Below are 19,832 nucleotides of genomic sequence, written 5' to 3' on the forward strand. Positions count from 1 at the left end.
TTTATAATACTGAAAGTTTATTTAAGGAAATATGTTCTCACTGCATGCAACAACTATATCTAGGGTAAATGTGCTCAGATGGTTGGTTTTCTTTTTCCAAAAATACAAATATAGTTGGTTTGGGGCTTTGTAGTTTTCTTTCTTCTTCATTTATTGAATGTATAGAATCTTATTATATATGACTCATAGTGGTTTTGCTTCTCCAAGAAAAAAGAACAATTATAACTGATATCCAATATGAATGAGGTGACTATGTTAAGCACTTTGCATATATTTCAGTAATTAATGCACAAAAATTCTGTGTGGTCTTTGCCCATTATTTGCTTGCTTGTTTGTTTCTGCCCATTATCTACGCATAAGGGTGTTGTATGAATTGAAAAGACCAGATTCTTACTTTCCCGGACATATCTCAGCATGGCCATGCAACCAAGGCTTAGTCACCTGGCTTCTCCTGCCTGGAACTCCGGGTTTGGAGTGTGTGATCAAAGAAGCCATTCAACCTAGAGATCATGCAAAGGGTGGAAGGGGCACCCTGGCCAGACTGCTCCTATGGAGGACTTAGTTGTGCTCCTCCTCCAGCATAACATGGCTCTGGCCCAATTTCTGAGCTCAGTTCTCCAGATTTCTCATGAATTCTATGAACTCTCCTATAAATATACTCCTTTTTGCCTAACTTTGCAACAACAACAAAAAAAACCCTAACCAGTAAGCAGTTACAACTATTACCTATATTTTACAGATGAGGAAAATTAAAGCTCAGAGAAGTATTAATAAATTGATATGCAGATATTTTCAGATTCAAAGCCAATGATCTTAGCCAATTTTCTATGATGGCTCCCTTATTTACTTATTTATTGTGTTTGATTCTTTGATTCTTTATCACTTAGACTCATTCTTATTGGCTCCACATTGAAAAGCAAAATGTTAATACAAAAGCTACAAATATAAAATATATACATAACAGACCATCTTCCCCTGTAAATCTATTGAAACCAGTATTTACTATCATTAAATAATCATGTACTCAATACTTATTTTCATTGGGTTTAAATTTCTAAATGGAAGTGACATTATCTTATTGAATTAATGTAGAAATTTGGATCTTACAAAATATAAAATAAAACAAACCGAGCAAAAACATTCATGCCACATAGTCCCTATTTCTTAACATAGCTTTTCAAGAACCATGATTAGCTTCTGCTTCATCATGCAGGAGTATACACACTGCCAGGAAAAGTCTCTGCTTTCTTTCTTTCTTGTGAACATTTGCAGCCCTGAATAGAAAAGCTGAGTGACTTAGGGCACAGGTGGTGTGTTCATCTCCAATCCCTGTATAAGGTCATGGCTTTGGAAAGAAAGAAAGCGGACCAGCTGGACATGCGGATGGTGCTGAGTTTCAGAATCTGCTCTCAGCACCTGGCTTCTAGTATGAGAACGATGAGCTCCAGGCAATGGATTCAGTGCCCTGTCTTCTGAAGATAGCGAAGGATGACTCTGGCAGCTGCCTAGCTGAACTGACCAAGATAACTCTGATCAGAAGGGGCAAAGGAGAAAAATTCACTGATAACACTCGAAAACTACTATCATGCATGCATGCTAAGTCACCACAGTCGTGTCCGACTCTTTGCAACCCTGTGGACTGTAGCCCACCAGGCTCCTCTGTCCATGGGATTTTCCAGGATCCCTGGAATGGGATACTGGATTGGGTTGCCATTTCCTACTCAGGGGATCTTCCCAACCCAGGGATTGAACCAGCGTTTCTTACATCTCCTGCATTGGCAAGCAAGTTCTTTACCACTAGTGCCACCTGGGAAGCCCTAAAACTACTATCATGCAGGTCAAAACTTTGTAGAGAAAATGCAATAATATTAGAAAGGCTACAAGTCCATTTTCAAGAGAATAATTCAGAACAGGAGATGCGGAGCAATATTTAGATTTCATATACCTTTTATCAAATTTACAAAAATGAGCTAGGCCACAGAATCTGTCAATAAATTTAAAAGGATTGAAATCATACAAAGTAAGTTTTCTAACTACAGTGGGTTGAAATTAGAAATCAACAACAGAAGGAAATTTGGATATCTGCAAATATTTGCAAATTAAACAACAGATTTTTAAATAACCCATAGGTCAAAGAAGAAATTACAGGGGAAATTAGTAAGTATTTTGATCTGTATGAAAACAAATTTACAGAGAATGAATAATAAAGTGAACTTGAAATATTAATAAAATAATATCACAGAAAATAGCTGACTTGCTTTGAGTATTTGCTGTATGTCTGGCATTCTGCATACATTTTCTTTGATTCTCCCCACAACCCAAAGAGGTAGGTATTAATATCCTCCCCTTCCTCTAAAGATGTGGACAATGAAACTTAGGAAATGGTGGGATAAGGCTTCAACTCAGGTCTGTCTGACACCCAAATCTTGTTTCAATTACTAAATTATGCTGCCAACACAGATTAATGTAGGCTATAGTAGTTGCTTAATTTTAACCTAGTAATTAACTGAAAATATACAAGAGGAAGTGGCATTTTGTTTCAAGAAGTACCTGTGCATTTAGAAATCCATGTTCTTGAGCATGTAGGGTATGCTGAAGAGCATTCAGTGAAAATAAGAGGAGGTAGTCAGAGGATCCTGGGGAGCTACATACAGTCCATAGGGTCACACAGAGTCAGGCATGACTGAAGTGACTTAGTACGCAAACACTATCACATACAGAGGCATTTTATGGACATGTGTTATGCACTGCTCAACTGGAGGGAAGATGGGTAACTTGATAAGAGTCTATTTAAAGCTCTCACAAGGTAAGATATGAAAACATTTATTGAATAATCACAGCTCTTGGAATACAAAGAAGAATAAAGCTGATTCTGTGCCCTGAAGGTGCTGACAATTTGCTAGAATTAGATGACGAAGATGAAAATACTAATGATTTAAGTAGGGTCCCCCAGGAAACAGACCCTGGGATATAGATTGGAGTACAGGCAGTTTATGGAGAATGCTCTGAATAGTGAAGGCAACAGGATTGGTGTCAAGTTCGTCCTGTCACAATGATTTTTATAAAAGATGGGGATGATAAAATTTAGGAGGCCACAGGCTAAGAAAACTGTGGAGTAAGGTTTCAATTCAGCTCTGACGGACACCCAAATCTTGTTTTCAGTCACTGCACAGATAAACATATATCCTCTGTATAGCATACACAGCGATTGATACGTTTCACCTTTTGCAACTTTTCATTCCATTTCACTAAATATTAGCAATTTCTTTTTACAGGAAACCTGAATCTGTCCCTAGCTTTAAACCACTGGTCTTTGTACTACTTTCAGAAGGTCTGCAGAATTTAAAGCCTCTTTCTTCTGTATCACAGAGTTTCAATTATATGAAGCTATCCTTCAGGTCTTTCCTAGATTGCATCTGACTGAAGATGACAATTCTGTTTTGCCTTTCTACATATCAACTGCTTTCTAGACCTGCCACCCTTCTGATTCTCTTGCTGGTTAAGAACATGGATGGTATCCAGATACATGTTTCAGGGTGGGTCAGTCATGAAGGGTTCAGCCTGCAACGTTACTAGCCCACCAAGAGGCAGCAGGCCCTGTAGACAAACCTTGGGAGGAAGCCTAGACTGTAAGATACAACTGTGTTCAGATAACTTAGAAACAGGCAAGATCTAGAGTGACGTTTTAAACTATCAATTAAACAAGTGGTTGACAAATGCCATGGACAGAGGAGTCTGGAATTTTCCAGGCAAGAATACTGAAGTGAGCTGCCATTTCCTACTCCAGGGGATCTTCCCAACCAGAGCTCAACACAGGAGCCTAGCGAGCTAAAGTCTATGGGGCCGCAAAGAGTTGGAGATGAGTGAGTGTGCACACATGCGTGCATGCACACACACACACAGAGGGAGGTGAGCTGACATAAAGTATCAGGGGAATCCTGATAGACTAGAAGAAGGAAGCTTTAAATTCTGTAGACCTTCAAAATGTTCACACCAAAAAAAAAAAATCAACACTAAAGATTATCTCTGCAATTGAATATGGTTCCTACGTTATAAAAGTCAGAAAACCAATTAAGAGTAAGTTTACTTGTGAGCACTAAGTAACTAGTATTTTATCCTATTCAAAGAATTTATAAACTACAACCATTGAAAAAATACATGTAGCAATGCAAACATATTTTTTTAAACACCATATTAGGTCAGAATAGAATCCATCCAATACACTTTTCTATCTTTGGAACTGCTCCTTGGAAAATGCATTTTTAGAAATGAAGGTTTTATAAAGCTCAGTTTCAACAGCACTGATAAAAGAAACAAATTTGTTATAACAAAGACAGACTATGGAAGGCAAAAGAATCTGGTGAAGGCTCTATAAATTCATATGTCAACTGAATTTTTATTCTATTTATATTACAATTGGAGCCTGAATATATGAAAAGTTAAATGTGAAATTCCCCAAACTGTGTATGATTTTTAATACTTTCTGCTAAATTAATCATCTCTAGTTACAACTTCTTCCCTAAACTCTAGACTTGTATCTTCAGTTAGCTATTGAACATTTCCACTTAGATGTTTCATAAACATCAGAACTCACTGAAGTCAAGGATAATGATCATGTCATTTCCATGTCTGAACTCAACCATCTTCCTGTGCTTTTTCTGTGAATGGTCCCACTATACCCGAAAGTAAAAAATGTTCCCTATTTCCCACATTCTCAGCAACAATTAAAGATCTGACATCCTTATTATTGTGTCTTATTGAATCCTATTCTCTTTATTCTCACTGCTACCACTTTGATTCAAGCCCTTATTTTCCACATCTGTATTATATCTATAACTGCAACAGTCTCCTCTTGCTCTTCCTTCCTTATTTCTGGTCCAGTGTTTTTCTTTCCAGACTGAGGTTTTAAGCTTCCAACATATTTTAAACTCTGAGTACTCCTTAGCCTCCTTCAATGGCTTTTACTGCTCACAAAATAAAGTTCGCCTCCTCAAGACATCACCCAGTGGTCCCTATTTTCCAGTGACATTTGCTACCTCTCCACTTAATTATCTACAATGCAACTATTCTAGAGTATATGTGCTCCTGGAAATATCTTGCTTCAAATATTTGTTTCTTTTAATGGAGTATACTTCATCCTCTTCTTTTACCTGCATAGTTTGGGTTTATCCTTTAAGACTGACTCAGACTTAAGTCCCAACTGGCAAAGAAGACTACTAATGCAGTTTGTAGACCAATAATATAGTACAATCACTATTTCAACTTTAGCTTCTTTTAAAGGTGCTTAGGGAAAGGACGGGAGGGAGGCTCTAGGGAGAGGGGATATATGTATGCATATAGCTGATTCACCATGTTGTACAGCAGAAACCAACACAACACTGTAAAGCAATTATACTCTGCTAATAAAATTAAAATCAATCAATAAATAATTTTTAAAAAGCTGTCTAGTCCCCTCTGTCTCCAAGATAGGCAGCATAATCTCAACAAGGAAGTTAGATTTTTACAAAGACAACAATAACTGTTCATTCCCAGTAGCTTCTATTTTCTGCTCTGCAAAAATACCAAGGCAATGAATTATTAAGGGCTTTCCTCTCATGCAGGAGAGGAAATTATAAAGAATATTATATTTCAAAGAATTTTCCTTCATAGTGGCATTAATGCAAAAAATGGAAAAGAGGACATGGGATTTGAGTAAAAGAAATTGTAATGAACAGCTTTGGTATGTTTTCCTGGCATATAAATCAATGCCTTCTTCTGTTCTCTTTAATTACCCCTACCTACATCACCAAAGGGATGAGATCCTAGTAGCCATGTGTGTAGGGCATTACCTCATCTCTTGGTTGATTACTTCAAAAGTGGGAATCTTACCAGAGTGGAGCCAATTGAGATCTCTTCCCTAAGAATCTGCAATTGAGATGGAGACTTAATCTGTAACACATGAACTCAAGGAGTTGTAGAACAGCTGTATTTTCAGAACACAGGTTTGGAACTCAGACAAAGCTGGCCTGAGAAACAGGTTATAAAAAATGAAGCAAACACACAGAAAAAGAGAGAGAGAGAGAAATATTGTTTTAGTTGACCAATGCTTTTCTGTTTTCATTTTTCAAGACCTGAACAACTTTCATGACTTTAGGTTCTACATATTTATAATAATACCTCTACATTTTGTTTATTTCTGTTGCCTGCAACCAAAAGAGCCTTAAATAATAAGAAAATAATTGGGTATAGTTTCAGATCTTATAAGCTTCAACCACTTTCATTCTTTAACAAACATTTTTGAGTGTCTTCTACGTGTCCGGTGCTATGCTGGGTACACAAAGACAAACTCATAATCATCCTGGGACAAATCTCTCAGTCAGAGCCTCAGTTTCCTCTTCTATTTCATAAGGAGATAAATGATGATAACAGTAATATCAGACTCAGGAGAGGTTCCAGTCAAATCAAATATATGAAAGAACTTTATAAACTATAAATGAATGGGTTTTCTTTACATTCATTATAATATATTTTGGTTTTCTCCCTTTTTTATCATGTTTGTCATCTCTAGGATGAGACTGTTCCCAGTTTGATTTTTGTATCCAAAATCTGTTCTTACTAATAAAGGCATATCACTAGCATATTTCCAAGTTGACTCCAGATCATAAAGTTTCTTTACTATAAGTATGAGGGACTCCTCAGAGGTCAGGGACACAATGATCATCAAGGTAGACCACAGACAAAAGTTGCCAAAATCAATTTCATTTAGTTTCAGGTAAGCTGGCTAAGCTCTCCTTGTCAATAATCAAGCGGATAACCCTTTCCTGTTTTCCAGGTCCTGTTCTACCTTAAAATCCAAAGTCACCCCAGCACTGAGTGGCAAGATTCTCTGAGAGCAATTCAGCCACTTACACCTCAAAATTTCTCTACTATTTATTCCCTTCTTCCTTCTTCTTTACTATTTGCTTTAGTATGCATGGGACTTATCATCATCATTTTTCATAAATTTTGTAGCATGTTTTATTCAAGTAATGAAAAGCATGGGGTTTTACTTATGTCGGGTAATTGTCTATATTTAGCACAGGGATGGTTAAGGTGATAGTTAATGTTAAGGTGACAGTTTTATAACTCTTGTTCTGTGATTGGTTAATGAAAAGTTTGAAGACCTCACTGAGTCGAGGCTTACTGAAGAAGTTCTCAAAGAGTCTCAACTTCTAATAGCATTGGATGAGTCTAAATCTTTGTAAAAATGTAACTATATGGTACTTATACAGTAAAATTACTAATAGACACCCCATACTCCTTGTCCATTTTTCAAATATCACCCTATAAATCAATAATAATCAAAAAGCAAATCAAGGGTTTACTAGGCTGCTAAGCAACTTACTTACTAATGGCCTAGTCCTCTCCTATGAAGGTTATCGGTCTTCACTTTTCTTTTAAGTCTTACGACTTTTATCTGTGGAATACATTTTAGCCACAGCATTAACAAAAAACATATAGAAGACTCATACAGATTTCAGATTACTAATCAACACACATAATTCATCACTAAGTACTAACCTAGGCTATCTTCTTAATGTACAACTTAGTTAAAACAAGAAGGACTATATAGTGTACATTAACTCCAAAGGCTTACTACATCTCCAGAGAAGGATGGTTGTACACAATTTATTAACAGTAGGTTTCTGATTCCCAAATGGCGTGTTACTGATTATAAAACAATTTGACTGTGATCATTCTGTTGCAGTGCTTAAAGCAATGCACATTAACAGAAGAGGAATTCCTTTTTTTTTCTAGTAGAGTTAAACAGTACAAATGTAAACACTGAAAATTCCCCAGGCTGATGCAAAGTAAATATCACACTGGGTAAAGATTCTCCATCTGGAACTTTGATGTGCAGGGAAAACTTAAGTGCCACCATGTGACACATTTGCTTTCTGGAGAATACATCAGAAGGCAGGGTAAGGCATAGTGTTGAGTGAAAAATCTCTCATCCTATTTACTCTGAAAGTACACAACCCCACTGGTTTATACTGCATGAGAGAGGTCTCTTAAGGCAAAGAAAGGGTAAATCACCTTCAAATAAAAATGATTCTGTAAAACTTGACCATTGTTTTCTAGAGACTTGAGATATTATATGTGGGATACCATGGACTGATGCACATCAGGCTTTCCTGCCCTTCACCATCTCTTGGAGTCTGCTCAAACTCATGTCCATTGAGTTGGCAATTATGTGACTATAAATCTCTGTCCAGCACCAAACAGAAAATCAGCAGAGCCATTTTTCTTCTATGGAGTTTCCTGTTGAATCCTAATCTCCAGGAATCTCCTCTGTCATTGGTCCTGCTAGAACCCTGGGTTCCCTGAGATGCGTCAAGGACCATCAGAGAAAGTGGATCAGGGCAGATGCTAGGTTTCTCACTTGCCCTTCAAGTAAAAAATCTCGACTTTTATTTTCCAAGAATTTGCAGTCTGTTTTCCAAGAATGATTCCTCTGCCAAGTAAGTTGGAAGCCTATTGCTCTAAGCAAAATAGCTGATTGACCCAAAATATCAGACCCAATATATGCCTCTTTATCTGGGACCTCTAAAGATGTGACCAGGAAAGGAAGCCCTATTAACACTTGCCCATCCAGCTACTTCTTCCCTGGTAGCTGAGCTGATGATGAATCCTCCTGAGATGCGGGAGACCCCAGTTCAATTCCTGGGTTGGAAAGATCTGCTGAAGATGGGATAGACTACCCACTCCAGTACTCTAGGGTTTCCAGGGTGACTCAGACAGTAAAGAATCCGCCTGCAATTCAGGAGACATGGGTTCGATCCCTGGGTTCGAAAGATCCCCTGGAGGAGGGCATGGCAACCCACACCAGTATTCTGGCCTGAAGAATCCCATGGACAGAGGATTCTAGTAGGCTACAGTTCATGGGGTGCAAAGATTCAGACGTGACTAAGCGACTTTCACTTTCACCCAACTACTGCACCAATTATGCATCAACATATGTCTAAAATTTCAGTCCTCCACAAGGTTCTAGCACTTCACTTTTATGGCTTTAGTTTATTTTAATACATGCCTTTAAAAATAACTTGAAAATGAGAACCATCTTTCTGCATGTGAAAAACAATGTGAAAAAATATTATATTTAATATTTTGTGTTTTATATCCCTATCTACTTCCAAAATGATTATGGAGCAGATAATCAGAAAATGGGGAAGTAGCTTAAACACTTCAAGTCTTTCTCCCTCATTGGAAAAAAAAAAAACTAATGGGAGAGGAAATACATATTTTAAAAATGTGAAGCACTCAAGAAGGACTTGTTTGATTATGAGATGGGTGATGCTCAAGTATAAAATAGTTGAATGATTTTCCCAGCTTATAATAATAATAATAACATACCATTATTAGAAACTGAGTTACATGATATCAAACAGTATTGAAGCTATGCTAAAGGGGGAAATTCTCTGAGAAAAAGCAGATGTTCCTTCAACTGTTTTAGCTGTTAATATTGGCATCTAGGCGTGCCCACATTTTGATCACATGAAGTATTAGTTTTATCAAAATTCTTTCTTGAGTGAGGGATGTGTTCTAATCATGTCTTTGTTCACTGGAGTAGCTTCATCTGGTCCCTTCTCACCCCAGCTTGCCCAGGTGTGGGGATATTCCTCTTTTGTTCCTACCACCTCCCTTTTCGTCCAGAACCCTGAACACTGGTCTGAGACTAATGAAGGTGTCCATTCAGAATAGATCATGGAGGGAAATGAACACAACAGCAGGATGCAAGCAAATGCCATTTCTGAAAGACAGTCAAGGATGCTGACAAGACGCTGTTGAGAGACTGTTCTCACTCTTCTGCTGGCTGTGGCTCAGGCAGTGACAGGCTTGCTATTAATAATACAGATCCATGAAACTTTTGATACCAATTCAGTGGACTTGCACTTCAGAGTCTTTGCCAGTTGGAGTGTGCGTGCATGCATGCTCAGTCACTCAGTCGTGGCCCACTCTTTGTGACCCCATGGACTGTAGCCCGCCAGGCTCCTTTTTCCATGGGATTTTCCCTACAAGAATATTGCAATGGGTTGCCATTTCCTCCAGAGGAGGATCTTCCCAACCCAGGGACTAAATCCACATCTGCTGTGTCTCCTGCACTGGCAGGTGGATTCATTAGCATGGAGCCACTGGGAAGCCCTTGTCAGCTGGAGAGGTAATAGCCAAATCTCTAACTGACTCCATTTGATAATTATTCTCACTACACTTTACTAAAGAGGCCTGGCATTAGAACCTCTTGTAGACTTTAGCTTTCTTTTTAATTCAATTCTCATGCTTCAGTACCCAAGAAATTTTGGAATGCCTTCCACACCTCTGGGAAATTTAAGGCTGTGTCTTGCTTTCTTCTTTCCAGACTCTTAATTCTACCAGTTTTATTATATGATACTTGCAATTATACTGTGGTTTCCTTCTCTCTGGGCCTTATAAAGCAGGTGAAATAGATCCTCCCTCCTCTTGGACTGAGGGTTGGAATGTCTATGACACTTCCTACACGGTACAAGGGGGAAATTCTACATCGAGAGACGGGCAGGATGGAGAACCTCCCATATTAACTCTGTTGCATTCAGACTATCTTTTCTCTCTCCTCTCCACCCAAATGCGCAATGGCACCCCACTCCAGTACTTTTGCCTAGAAAATCCCATGGACGGAGGAACCTGGTAGGCTGCAGTCCATGGCGTTGCTAAGAGTCAGACACGACTGAGCGACTTCACTTTCACTTTTCACTTTCATACATTGGAGAAGGAAATGGCAACCCACTCCAGTGTTCTTGCCTTGAGAATCCCAGGGACGAGAAGCCTGGTGGGCTGCCGTCTATGGGTCGCACAGAGTCAGACACAACTGAAGCGACTTAGCAGCAGCAGCAGCCTATAATGAGTTTGGATGGAAGGTATGTGGACATGGATTACATCTGATTTTGATCATTCTTACCGCTTCCTGCACCCTTGAATCTGTTACCTTTTGTATTAGTTAAGATTCTGTAGGGACTTCTCTGGTGGTTCAGCGGTTAAGAATCTGCCTTCCAGTGCAGGAAACACTGGTTTGATCACTGGTCAGGGAACTAAGATCCCACATGCTGCAAGGCAACTAAGCCCAGGCACTACATTTACGGAGCCCACATGCGCTGGAGCTTGTGCTCTGCAAGGAAAGATTCTGCATGCCACAACTAAGACCCGACACAGCCAAAAATAAATACACTAAAAAAAAAATCTTTTTTTTTTTTAAAAAAGACTCTCCAGAGAAACAGAAGAAATGAGATGTGTATATATACTGAGACTTACTGTAAGGGGTTGGCACACGTGATTGTGAAAGCTTGGCTAGTTCATAATTTAATGACAAAGGCCAGCAGGCTGGCCACCCAGGAGAGTTGCAGTTCAAGCCGAAGGCAGTATACTGTGAAACCAGGAAATACTGATGTTGCAGATAAAGTCTGTTGAATAATCTTCTTTTGCTTGGAGGAGGTCAACCTCTTACTCTTTTCAGGCCTTCAATTGATTGGGTGAGGCCCACCCACATTATGGAGGCCAATCTACTGTACTTAAATCCACTAATTTAATGTATATCTCATGCAAAATCACCCTCAAAAAAACATCCAGAATAATGTTTGATCAAATGTCTGAGCGCCGTGGCTCAGACAAATCGATACTTATCATGAACCATCACACATTTGAACCTTACAAGGAGAAAATGGCCTTTTCTATTATTTCAGGTTTTAGTTCCAACAATTATCCGCCAGGGCTAATGATTAGACCTATGTCTCTTAAAAAAGAAAGAAATGATGGCCGTGGTTGGAGAGGTAAGGGAAAAAAATAGTTAATAGACATTGAGCAAATATTCAGCAGTTATCTACCACATACCAAGCAGTATTCTAGACTCTCTGTTTCAAATGATTACTCTGTCACATTAGCAAATTTGAAAGGTGGTTTTCTCTCCCTTAAATTGTATTGATCTCAAATCTTAGAGCATGCCAAAGATATATATGTATATAAGTTTTAGTTGCTCAGTCGTGTCCAACTCTTTGTGACCCTATGGACTGTAGCCCTCCAGGCTCCTTTGTCCATAGAATTCTCCAGGCAAGAATACTGGAGTGGGTAGCCATTAACTTCTCCAGGGAATCTTCCTGACCCAGGGATCGAACCCAGGTCTCCTGCATTGCAGGCAGATTGTTTACTATTTGAGCCACCGAGGAAACCCATATGTATATATGGGCTGACTTTTAGTTGCACAGTGCAATTTTATATATATATATATATGTATATATACACACATATTTGTATGTTTATTATATTATTATATATATATGTATTTATTTATCTGAAGTTTTCTATCTCACTTCATAGATTCATGGTATGAATTAATTCAAGCTCTGTTGAGAGGAAGTTGAAAGGCCTTTAATATTTCCCAGTATTTATTTAACTTCATTCCTAAACAGAACCTCTAGTTATAGAATGTTATTAACAAACCAAAATTCTGCCCCAAAATATAAGACAGGATAAAAAATCTATAAACTATATGGAACAAGAGTTACTTGCCCCAGGAAGTAAATTCAAATTGAAACCTGTGTCCCTCATTTTCTTTGCTGTAGTGAACACTGGAAGTACATGATAATTGTCCCTCTAGGAAACATCAGCTCAGTCTTTAGACTCAAATGCTTGCTTAGTAAATTGTTCTAAGATACCTGAAGAGGTATTTTATAAGTAATCTCTCTAAGTAATTTCTTGAACTTACATCTTTATGTGGGAGAAAATGGACTCCACCTAGGACAGATTTTGCCTGTAAGTCTCTGCCAGACACCCCTCACTTTGGAAAGGTTCTGAGCCCTTTCTCCTATCAATAAGGAGATATTGTCTTTGCAGGGTTGTTAGAACAAAGAGATTGTTTTCTCTTCCTGGGAAGCCACTCAGACAGGATTAAGTAGCACAATCCAATGGCCATAACAGAGATAGATGTGTGGATCACAGGCAACCGATGAACTGCCTTCGTGCCTGGAGATACGGTGTCTATCACTAGTGACAGAGAAAGCTTGACTCTTCTCAGAGGATAACTAGAGATACTGACCACTACTTCCATTAAGAAAGCCTTAGGTCACTTTCTACTATACAGGCATGTTGATGCCATGCTGGAGGAGAATTTCTCAAAATACCTTGTTGGCAAGGCTAAATCCATGCACAAAATGCTAATAACTTGTACTAATGGTTCTTATTAGTTGTAATAGTAACTTGTACTAATGTAGAAGGGCATGGCAACTCACTCCAGTATCCTTGCCTGGAGAATCCCAGAGACGGGGAAGCCTAGTGGGCAGCCATCTATGGGGTCGCACAGAGTAGGACATGACTGAAGCAACTTAGCAGCAGCAGCAGTGGTTCTTATACACTAGCAATTTTCAAACATTTCCATTCATGAGAATGTTTTCTAAAAAGCCTATAAAGCCTCCTTACTTAAAATCTTTCTAAATGTAAACTTTTTACTAAACAGATTGTGTCTTTTAGATACATCAATTTTGAACATTCTTTTTTTTTTAAAAGCTATATTCCCAAGTATATGGAGTAGATGCTCAGGAATCATTTGTTAACTTGCTCCAAAATCCCTCACACCTTTTTGTAACCAGGCAGAACCCTATGGGTCTTCCAGGGGCAGACCCCTCCCCCATATCCTCTGCACTGGCTCCTCTCTGAGGTACCTAGACAATATTATCTGAGGCACATCTCCTGAGTTGTTTTACAGATGTGAAAATGTTAGTCACTCATTCATGTATGACTCTCTGCGACCTCATAGACTGTAGCCCACCAGTCTCCTCTGTCCATGGAATTCTCCAGACAAGAATACTGGAGTGGGTTGCCATTTGCTTCTCCAGGGGACCTTCCTGACCCAGGGATCGAACCCAGGTCTACCTATATAGCAGACAGATTCTTTACCATTTAAGCCACAAGGGAAACCCTTTACAGATCTGAAAACCCACACCAAATGGAAGATGTTAACCACCTGATGACCATCAGCACAAAGCCCCTAGGCCTCCTGGAGCCTAAGGCTTGATAATGTTAATCACTATGACATCACCCTGTTACCTCACCATTGACCAATCAGAGAACTGGGCATGAGCTCATCACCCATCCTAAGACCTTTCCGACCCTCATCTGGCCTTTAAACACTGCTTTCCTGAACCCCGTCAGGGAGTCTGGGCATTTTCAGCACTAGCCGTCCCTGCAATAGATGTTGTACTCTACTTCACCACAATCCAGTGTCAGCAGATTGGATTGACTGAGGACGGGCAAGTGAAGCCAAGTTTGGTTTGGTAACATTCTCCCCCATGTTGTTGATTTTCCTCCATTGGAATTTTAACTCTCTCTTTTCAAATTCTTATCATTTTAGGATCAAGGGGGTTATTTCAAGTTATTGGAGTTTCAGGCAGTCAGAGGCTGAACTACTATGGTTTAAGACATTGTCTCTGCAAAATAAACTAGTATCTTGTCGTCTGAGTAGGAAGGGAGGTAAGAGTTCAACACCAAATACATGGAATTCAAATCATGAACATTGTTAACATTGTCTTCTGAAGGTAAACTTTCTGTAAAGCATCTTCCTTGGAATAAATCTAAATCTAAAAATGTTATAATAGAATTTCTTAGTTGTGTTAAAGAATTTTAACCTTGTAGTTGTATGACTCATATATACTAGACAACTTAACAAAAGGCCCTAACTCCTTTTTCCAAAATGTAAATTAAAGTATCCATTAATAATATTTCTCTTTTCCAAAGTGTCATTACATAAATTAAATGTCCTGATCACTTGTTAAGAAAATTGATTATGAAAGCTGACCTTTTAGTGGCACCATGCAATGTTGAACCAATTTAAATACTAAATGTTTGAAACAGATTAGATTGATATTCTCAATATCTGACTTGATAGCTAGAGGAGTTCATGTGTTAATGGAACAAATGTTTATTGAGCAGTTATTATATGCAGGCATAGAGCTAGATGCTACATCAGTTATGATGATCAATTAAAAAAAATAGCCTTTGTCCTCAGTAATTCAACATTGCAGAGTTGAAAGAAGGGAAAAGCAAGCAACCATATAAGGTCATATTTAATGTATTGAATAGAGATACAAGTGAAGTGTTACTACTGAAAAAATGAAGAAAGAGATGTGGGGCTTTTTTAAAAAGAGATAAAATTGTGAAAAGTTTTATAGACTAAATGACTTTTAAACTATACCTTGAAAGACATGCAGCAGAGTGTCTAGCACATAGTAGGAGGTTAATAATTGTAAATGAATGAATGAGATTTTGAGGATTGAAGTTTCTAGGCAAAAGGATAATATCAGAGCTCAGAAGCAAGAAATGACAAAGTAAAACTGGGACACAGAAAATAGTTGAGATTATATTTATGATCTATAAAAGGAGTAGAGTATATAAATCTACACATGGATGCTTTTGTGACAGTATAACCCAGGGCTTTTAATAATCATCCAAGGACTTTTTATTTAATTTGAGAGGAAATCATCACAAGAATATTAAAATAGAAAAAATGGAAACTATTTCTAAATCTTTAAACTTTCGCAAATTTGTTCATATTTAGTATTGTAAATTGCAAAGTCTATCTGAAAATATTATGGCGTTAAAAACTCTCTGAATGTTCTTAAACTCAAGTGTCATAACTTTTTCATGATGCCCCAGCCAATGATTTTCACTGTGCTCCTGAAATGTTTGTTCACTTGTTAAAACCCATGTCACAAATCTTCAATGTAGCAGCTAATATTTTACAATTGATCAAATAGCCTTGGATATATATTCCAAATATGTGGCTTAATAAAAACAACCTAAAGATTTATGCTTCATTTAATGTACTTAGCTAAACTCATGGGATTTCAAAAGAAGATAAAAAACAAAAGGCAACATGGGTTAATGCTTAGTTATCTTTTGGTTAACTCAAATAGCTTAGCAATCGAAGAACATGAAAGAGGAATCTTTGATAAAGCTCAGTTTTGCTTTTTAAAATCCATAAAAGGCAACTGCTTTTCCAGGAAGGACCATATTAACACTGGAATGCACAGCTTTTAAACAAAAGCTCTTGCTAAGCTTCATTTGTAATTGACAGTCAAGATATTAATACAATTTTTTAAGCTATTGCCACTCAATGACACTAGGAAAATGAACCTAGAGTAGGAAGACTTTTTTAAAATAAGCAAAACTTATTGCATAAATGAACCACCAGGGCCTTCCTTCACATTCCTTTAGGGACTTTGGGGTTGATAAAGAGCAGGCTTGACTTTCTAGGGGCACGCTGATGATAGGTACAGACTTGATAGAACAGAGGTCATGACTAGAAATTGTCTAAGAGTATCCATTTTTTCCTAGGGTTCTTTCTGAAGCTAAAGTAAGCCAAATGTTGGGTTAGCCAAAAAGTTCGTTTGGGTTATGGACACCCTTGAATGAACTTTTTGGCCAACCCCAATATTACAGTTTTCATCATTTTCTCAAGTATATGACCCAAGATATATGGATCACCAAAACAGGGCAATGGTGGCTGATAAGATAGAGGACTCAGTCACCGACCATCACAGAACGGGGGTCCCTATCCCAGGCTATTAAGATCTTATTCTTACTCTGGGGAAATAAAGGAAGCAGGGAGCCATAACAGCATTAAGCTAATTTGCTACTTAGTCTTTGGATGGCAGCTATCTGACACACCCTGACACATCCCTCAGCACCTTTGTCTATTGCACTCCCCAACTATAGCCTTAAAACTACTTTCCCTGGAAGTTCACCCAAGGTCCAAAGTTCCTTTCATGAAATTAGATCTTAACACAAGATCTCTAGTGGAGATGCCCAGTGTGGAAAAAGCCACTTGTCTAAAGACCTCTAACTAGAGCCTCTTAGAAACTTCTTTTAAAGTTCCTAGCTGTCTTGCTTCTACCTGTCTTACTTAGAGTCCTTGCTACGTATCTGGCACTGCTTATTTTTGTTGTAACTGGTTCCCAAGACCCTGAGTCACTTGATGGTCTTCCCAAATTCCTCACCTAATCCTGATGGCTTTGTCTCTTATTTGTCTATGGGCCCTAACCTCCACCGTCTGGGCCACTCTGAAGCTCATCAACTTGCATTCTATCTACATAAGTGATATGCCGTCTGTGAACACACAAATGTTTAAGGCAGGAACTGGAGACATCACCAAGGGTCAACACCAGACTTGAAGGGTGCCTGGAAAATCCCATGGACGGAGGAGCCTGGTAGGCTGCAGTCCATGGGGTCGCTAAGAGTCAGACATGACTGAGCGCCTTCACTTTCACTTTTCACTTTTCACTTTCATGCATTGGAGGAGGAAATGGCAACCCACTCCAGTATTCTGGCCTGGAGAATCCCAGGGACGGCGGGGCCTGGTGGGCTGCCGTCTATGGGGTCTCACAGAGTCAGACACGACTGAAGCAACTTAGCAGCAGCAGCAGCAGCAGCAGCAGGAGACTTTATATAGATGGGACTAATCCGTGCTTGTTGAGTATGAATTTCCTAGTCATACAATCAACAAACTGACATCTGCAAAAAAAAAAAATTCTTAATCCTTATTTTTCGAGAAATTGAGCCCCTCTTTTGTCTGATACAGAAAACTTAATCTAGTCATTTCTAAATAGGTTCATCAACTTCAGTGTCTTTTCAGTCATTTTGGCTTTAAAATTCATCTATATTCAGTATCCCCCAAACTCACCACCTTGTACTTGAAATTGGTGCTCTGCTCTGGTGATTTGTGTGAACACAGACCTTGGGAGACTTCTCTGTCTGTTTCTCCAGACTTGGTCTACGTCAGCTCTATGCGGACCTCCATCTCCAGTCCAATCCTTATGCATGTCCTCTCCCACAGTAGCAATCATTTGACAAATAGCCACATTCTAAAGTAACCCCCTGGAAAAGGAAAATGTAACCCATGTCAGCATTCTTGCTTGGAGAATCCTATGGACAGAAGAGCCTGGTGGGCTACAGTCCAGGAGTCGGCCACAAGAGTCAGACATGACTTAGAGACTAAACCACCAACCACCACAAAGCAACCCCCAGCTTGGCTTCCTCTGCTCTGAGCCGCCCTGGCTGGATACTGAGATCCTCCCCACACCCATGGTGCACTCAGATTTGCTCAAGCACACTATTTCTCCATCTTGGCTAATCTCCAAACACTTTCTCCCAAGCACAGGGAAGGCTGATGCTCTGTCCCTCATCCACCTGAGGCCACAGGACCTCTGGGCTGTCCAGGGGATGCTCATCAGCTCTACCAGACTCCACAGACATCCCTGCTCAGTTGTTCTTGTGTCACATCTCAGTACATTTCTGTGGAGCCGCCAGAGCTCCAGGGAGAGGAGCCATGAGACTCTCCTCTCTGTTCTCAGTGATTTTTCTCAAATCCATCTGGGATCACATGTTTGCAGGAATGCTAAGTTGCTTCAGTTGTGTCCAGCTCCTTGTGACTCTATGGACTATAGCCCACCAGGCTCCTCTGTCCATGGGATTCTCCAGATAAGAATACTGGAGTGGGTTGCTGTGCCCTGCTCCCAGGGATCTTCCCCACCCAGGGATTGAACCTGCATCTCTTAAGTCTCCTCCATAGACAGGCAGGTTCTTTACCACCAGCGCCACCTGGAAAGCCCACCTGGAATCACAGAAATAGGCAAAACATCAAGTCTTCCTTCCTTTCCTTTTTCCTTTTACTCCCTAGCTAGTGATTCTTTAGCTAATCTGGAGATTTTAAAGAGTGGGGGTGGGGGGGGCACAGAAAGCCAATTCTGACTCCTTGGTTTCAAATTTTTCTTTTCTCACATCTGAATCAAATAAAGAATTTGGAATCTTCATTCTCTGGCTCTTCTGTTGACAAACTTAGGTGGCCTCTCATCTAGCCACCTGAACCAGGGGTGTTCACTTAGCAAACAGGGATTTCAAAAATTCTCATATTTTGTCACAAATTCTATGGGAGTTAAAAAGCAACACTTTCTCAAAGTTTCAGGGTCTTCTTGTTGAAGTGATTGTGGAGATGGGGAAGATGGCATATTTAATTCAGGTCTTGAAGGGTTTCTAAGGCTGATGGATGGGGAAGTTGGATGCGAAAAACATTTTAAAGCCCATTAAATGGAAGTCTTGCTCTACCATGTTCTGGGTATGTGTGTGCAGGTGTGTGTGTTTTACCATCATAATTTTTCCCCCTGACTTTACATATTTCCAGTCACATTAGTGGGCTTCCCTGGTGGCTCAGTGGTTAAGAATGCCCCTGCTAATGCAGGACATGCAGATTCGATCTCTGGGTCAGGAAGATCCCCTGGAGAAGAAAATGGCAACACACTCCAGTATTGTTGCCTGGAAAATTCCTTGAACAGAGGAGCCTGGGCTATAGTCCATGGGGTCACAAAGCATCAGACATGACTGATCATGCACGCACATGCACCTATATAAAGAGAAGCCCCTTTTCTTCTTTCTCCCTCCCTCCCTTCCTCTTTCCTTCCTTCCTTCTTTTCATCCTTCTTTTCCTAACTATTTATCGAGTGCCAATGTCTGTTCATGGTACCAAGAAGAGAAAAATTAGCAAAATAGACTAAATCCTTATCTTCGTGGAAATTAGATTCTTACTCTTCCCTCTTCAGTTCAGTTTAATTCAGTCACTCAGTCATGTCCTACTCTTTGTGACCCCAGCACATCAGCAGCACGTCAGGCCTCCCTGTCCATCACCAACTCCTGGAGTCCACCCAAACTCATGTCCATTGTGTCGGTGATGCCATCCAACCATCTCATCCTCTGTCATTCCCTTCTCCTCCTGCCTACAATCTTTCCCAGATTCAGGGTCTTTT

At 39.4% G+C, this 19,832-nt stretch overlaps 1 long non-coding RNA gene across 3 annotated transcripts in view; it reads right to left on the reverse strand.

The window, feature by feature from the left end:
* LOC129626978 (uncharacterized) overlaps positions 1–11,528 on the reverse strand; it is a 53,443-nt gene extending 41,915 nt beyond the window's left edge. Inside the window, exons 1-3 of one of the 3 annotated variants that reach the window (XR_008702358.1) lie at positions 11,302–11,528; positions 7,368–7,435; positions 5,869–6,005 (exon numbers count right to left, since the gene is read on the reverse strand). This is a non-coding gene — a long non-coding RNA (uncharacterized LOC129626978). Of the gene's footprint in view, positions 1–5,868; positions 6,006–7,363; positions 7,436–11,301 lie in introns of all 3 variants that reach the window. The other 2 variants (XR_008702359.1, XR_008702357.1) reach the window with 2 other exon arrangements.
* Between the last annotated feature and the right edge of the window lie 8,304 nt (positions 11,529–19,832).

The sequence above is a fragment of the Bubalus kerabau genome, chromosome 14 (genome assembly GCF_029407905.1).
Source record: "Bubalus kerabau isolate K-KA32 ecotype Philippines breed swamp buffalo chromosome 14, PCC_UOA_SB_1v2, whole genome shotgun sequence".
In the NCBI taxonomy this organism is placed as follows: domain Eukaryota; kingdom Metazoa; phylum Chordata; class Mammalia; order Artiodactyla; family Bovidae; genus Bubalus; species Bubalus kerabau.